This window comes from Durio zibethinus, chromosome 1 (assembly GCF_047325235.1).
Source record: "Durio zibethinus cultivar Kanyao isolate XHJ-2024 chromosome 1, ASM4732523v1, whole genome shotgun sequence".
NCBI lineage: Eukaryota > Viridiplantae > Streptophyta > Magnoliopsida > Malvales > Malvaceae > Durio > Durio zibethinus.
Window position 1 is genome coordinate 30,169,647 of NC_143162.1, and position 5,949 is coordinate 30,175,595.

At 25.2% G+C, this 5,949-nt stretch overlaps 1 pseudogene; it reads right to left on the bottom strand.

Moving 5' to 3' along the window:
• Positions 1-1,475: 1,475 nt before the first annotated feature.
• On the bottom strand, positions 1,476-2,761 carry LOC111311220 (uncharacterized; annotated as a pseudogene).
• Between the last annotated feature and the right edge of the window lie 3,188 nt (positions 2,762-5,949).

The following is a 5,949-nucleotide window of genomic DNA, read 5'->3' on the forward strand; positions in this document are numbered from 1 at the left end:
AAAATTCAGGATCATTAATGCTATTTACTTTTCAAATTTTAATTTTCAAATGCTGCTTGTTTTTATATGATCATGATAATTGGACAGTCTTTTGTTCTTCTCGTTTCAAGATATTGATCTTCAATTCTTTGCCAGTCAATCGAGTACTTGATAAAGAACCTTCGTGAAACGGGCTCTTATCCACCGCTTTTCAGCCCAAGTCACAGTTGGACAGATTTTGTTCAACCTAAAGGCCCAAGGAGAGAAAAAATGATCTTGTTGTATGGAGTCTAAACAAACAAGTTTCTGATCCAAATTGCATTCTAAACTAGCAAGGCTTTGAGCTACCCTACTACTGTATTTAGCATCTCGATTGCCCGAAGAAAGTATCACGTAGACTTTACAGTTGTGAGTTGTAGTTCATTATTACATAATTTTTTTATTATATTTGACTAATTTTAAGATTACGATAAAATGAATTATAAATGAAATCCAATCGAATAGTTAAAACTTTTAGGCTTTGTTCCATTTGAGAAATGAAAAGAAATAAAGATAAAAAAGTTTTAACCTAATAATTCGGTTTTATAACTATTTTTCTATTTTGTATATTCCACTATTATTTTATTACACAATCCATCATTGATTCCTCTTTCTGTCAATGCTTATTTTAAATCAAAATTAAACTTATCATTATATTATAGATTAATATTGAATTTTTTTATTATATTTCTATTTTATTAAATTTTATTATTACAGTATTTTTTTTTTTGTTTAAAAAATAACGGAATTGGTGAAAACCAACTAAATTTACCACTTATATTAATAATGGAATATTCAATGAAATATTATAATTTCATTATTTTTATTCAAAAATAGATAAAAGTAAAAGTATAATGACAAAATTAAATAAAGTCAAAGACAATGACAAATGAAAACTCCATTTTGAGTTGTAAAATAATAACAAATTTGACTTTAATTCAATTTTTCTTCGTTTTTCTAGTAAACATGAAAAGGCTAAATTAGTGGCCATAGCGGCTTATTAATTCAAAAAGATATTATTTGCGCCACTTTATGCAGTAGTGTTGTTGAAAATCGAATTAGATTTCATCAACCGAATATATATATATATATATATATATATATAAAAGATTCATATAATTATAGTGAATTAATTAAATGGAAAAAGGTTTAATATGTGGAAGCACAGCGGTAGGAATTGTGTTCTAGATGAGTCAATCACGGAGGCCACCATTGCTCCCACACGAGCTTGGTTTAGTGCCAAAGAAAAAGTTTTAAAAGTTTGAGGTTTTATATTCAAATCTTATCTAGATGTGAGTTTAATTTAATTTTATATTAGATTTATATAATTATGTGTTAGTTCGGTAGTTAATTTATTTGTTAGATTTAATTCATTGATTTTTTATATGAATATAATTATTTATTATGATTATAATTTCTCTTATACTTATAATTTCGTATAAAAAAACATAGTAAACATTGTCAAAATTTATAACAATCTTCACACTTCCATCTTATATAACAAGACATTTGAGAAAATTAATAAGACACCTTGACATATCAATTCGGTAGATAATATTTGATCCTATTGATCATTGTTAAACCCATCCATCACAAACAATCAAAAAAGCAATGAAGAAACTTTTAAAGAAAAAGAAAATTAAATAATGCATGAACATGACAAATGTTCAGTATGCATGCAAACTAATTTTCTACAGAAAAATAAAGCAATCCAAGGAAATAAGAGGATTGTCAACATCCTCCATAGTAATGGAGTTATTTTCTTGCTGGGACGACAAGGGTGCTCGCAGCGCACTTTCATCGATTTTAGAACTAATTCCGTGAATGAAAGTCTCTCGATTTTTCAAACAAGACTTTAATGGAGTACTTGCAGATGGATGGATGCTGAGCATTGGACTCAAAGGCCTCAAATTTTCTTTTCTTAGAGAGGAAGAAACAGAGTTGAGTGCATCTACCTTCCGACCAACAATCCGCTTTGATGAGCACATTTCCTTCGATGCACTCGCCAGTATTCCTCTATTTTTGTTATCTCCGCTAAATCTCCTGGTTGGAGATGGCGACCTCAAACTCCTGCTTGGCAAATAACATGCGGAATTATGTCTATCAGGCTCCTTTCGAAAGCTCTTTTGTCTTGTTAATTTTGATGGTGAACTTGATCGTCTCTTATCTGTGGTGTTGAGCCTTTCTCTCTTGATGGAATTGCCTGCTTCACCAGTGCAACGACTGGTTTCACCGGGGATTCAAGTACCTGAGTAGGAAATCTAACAGTAGCTAATGCAAGAGAAGCTTCCTTGATTGAATTAATACGAATAACGTGAGGGTTCTCCTTAACACATGTCCACAAGAACTCATTGGAAAAAGACCTATCCTTGGAGCTCAAGACCGAAGCTGAGCTTGAAACCGATGAACACGAACTTGTTGCAGTGTTACTAGTGGTACATGTAAAGGAAGGAAACGAAGAAGAGTAAGAAATGGAAGGTGAAAGAGGCAAAGGGGAAATTATGTTTGAGACAGGAGTGGAAGTTTTTGGAGTTTGTGATGAGATCACAAGCTTGTCTTGAACATGACTAAAATTTTCGATGTAATATTTATTGGGTCTGCATTTGCTGATGCAAGAACCCATTTCTCCTTGGTTTCTAAATTCAAAATGATAATAGGATTATAGGGATAAAGATAAAGTCTAAGGTTGTTGGATTTGAAAAAAAGCTTGGGAAAGGTAAAGGGTGTGGCTTTTGCTTTTGTTCTCTTTCTCTATTTCATGTGTTTTTGAATTTTCTTACCAGTTATGAAATCCGTTGTGTAACGGTTACATAGAAAAGAATGATGAATGCTTGCTTTTTCCATGACTCAAAAACCTTTGTAGCAAGGAATGATGAATGGTGCACTGAAACAGAATTTTAAACATTAAACACAAGAACCAATTCTTTTTGAAAACATAAATTAATTTTTTTCTTATTCATTGGATTACAAGAGGAGGAAATAGCTGGATTAGAACCACACCCACGTGCCTTGTCCAAGGCTTCAAGGCTAAATGAACTTTTATCTTCAATTGTTTGCCAAAATGAAAAGAAAATATCTACATTATCCACTATCTGAAATTGCTCAACTGATCCAAATGCCTTTAGTTTTCAGTTAATCTTCATAATATACTACTTAACAAGTAACAACTAAGCATATATAAGACATGCACATGAGTAACTTTTACATGTGTGTACATATATATATACACACACACACACATATTTATATACATGTGTTTATGGAAATAATGTACTCTCTTGTTTTAGAAGAAATAATATACTCTCTATTTCAATTAATTTGTGACATTTTGATTTTTTTTTTGTCAAAATTTTAAAACTTCGATGTCCTGTTATTTTATATTTATTATTAATAAAAATATTTTTAAATATATTTTAAAATTTTTGAATTAAGTAGTTCTTAAATATATGTTTTGAAAATTTTAATTAATTAAAATGTTTATAATAATAACATTAAAAATTTTAAAATTAATAAAAAAATCAAATGTGACAATTTAATTATGATAGACGGTGTATAAAACTTATTAGTCTGGCTTAACATACTTTATTACATCTTTCGTCACATAAATAATGTTTGGTTTGACTTTTTATAGATAAAATTTTTCAATTTTAACCAATTTTTGGCAAAAATTTTTATCATTGATATTTTAAATATTTTATTAAAATAACTTTTTTTTAAAAAAATATGTTTGAAAACTTCATTCAAGGTTTGTGGAGAGCATTTTTCATCTTTTAATTAGCAATATATTTAAAATAAAATGAAATCAAAGTTAAAAAGTTCTAGTAAGAAGTATTTATAGGATTGGAGTAATCACGTAACAATAGATTGATTCTGACCAAATAAACTAAGACCTCTTGCAAAAACAAAGACTTAAATTAAATTTTTTAAATACAGTTCATAAAGTTTTTATTTAAAATGATTAAATAAAAATAAAAATTCAAAAGTAATAAATTGAAAAGTGTATTATACAAATCAAGTGTGTGAAATTTGAAAAAAAAAACTAAATTTTGAAATACTTTTAGATAATCATTTTTAGTAAAAATTAATTTGACAAAATTTTTACCATTAAATAAATACTTATCATATTTTAATTATAAAGCAATATTTTAATAATTCTTATACATATTATTTTTATATTAAACTCTATTAATATATTAATTTAAATTTTTTATTAAAATTTTATTAATTCATTTTTAAAAATGAATTTTATAAATATTACGTTAATAACTTCATCAAAATTTTGTTCGTTGCAAAAAGGATTTATCTTTTTGTTTTTTTAAGGCCATCTTAAAACTTTCTCACACAAACCAGCTACATTCAACGCTTTTTTTATTAGATTAGAAAATTTGATAAGAGAAAAATATTGTGTATATTTGTATGTATAGTTTTTAAAATATTATTACATTCATTAGTAATGATATTTTTAAATTTTATAAACAGAATTAACAAAAAACCGTAACCTTTTAAGATACATTAAAGAAAATAAATAAATAAATGAGATATGTGACAATTTCTAAGTGTGCTTATGCAATTAAAAAACAATATCTTTTGATTTTGTTATAACTTATGGTTTTTCTTTTTTTCTTTTTTTTTTTTGATAGGAGGGTTATATAAGTGTATTTCATGTTTATATTATATATTTTTTCCAATTATGAGATTTTTTTATTGTGTTTGCATTTTTCATATTTTTTTAATTTTATAATTATAATCTATGATTTTTTTTATTTGGTATTTCAAGTTTGTTTATTAATTAATTGGTGTATTTTTAGTGTTTTCATTTTTACTATTTTTTGTTTTTTATCACGATCATAATATTTTCATTTAAAATTTGATTTTAGCTAATTTGAGTATACGATAATGGATAGATTAACTTTTGAAATAGATAATTAGAAGATAGAAATTTGTGTTTATCAATTACAGGATATTTATGATTATAAGACTGAATAATGCATTAGCACAAAAATGGCATTGATTGATGAAAAGTACATAAATAAATTTATTTTTGTTATATTTTTTACTATTTTTATTATTTTAATTTATTTTATTATTTTTTGACACTTTTGTAGAGATTTTATATTCATACTATTTTTTGAAATCATAATATATATAAATTAAAAAATAATATTCATAAAAGGTGTTGCTAGGACTAAAGATGATTATCGAATAATTATTGTGAATTATAGTACGATTCATTTGCTATCATCAAAAAGATGCTTGAAGTAGTCAATATTTGATGACATGTTTTTTACGTCGTAGCTTATGATTGGTTTAATAAGCGTTCAACTAAGTGTTTATGAAATTTGAGTTTTTATATATTTTTTAAAATAAATTGTTTATTTCAAATTTTTTTATTAAATATTTTTAGTGTTGTTCTTCATCTTATCATTAAACTATTGGCGATAAATCCATAAAATTGTTTAGTGTCATGTAGATTAAAGTATTCTTTTTTGTTTTAATATTTTGTATATTAGAAATATTATAAAAAGAATGATTTATCTAAACAATTTTAACTTTTTTATTATAATTTGAATTAAATATCATTTTAATCATGTTTTTCTTTTTTTTAGTGAAAGGTTTACAAGCATTATTTTGTGGACAAACAAAACAAATAATTTATTGATGTATTAAATTAATATATAAAATTAATACCGAGTATTAAAGTATAACATGTATAAAGATATCAGGCATAACAGTATTTAGCTTTTAATAATTTTAATTGTAAAATTTTTGTCATCACCCATACTTTATGTAGATACTCTATTTAGGCACTCAATTGGATTTCGAACTTGATTCAAATTTAATTGTTTAATTTTTATTTTATATATATTATTAATATTATTTTTTATTTTTTTATTTTTATTATACTATTTTATGTGTATATATATATATATC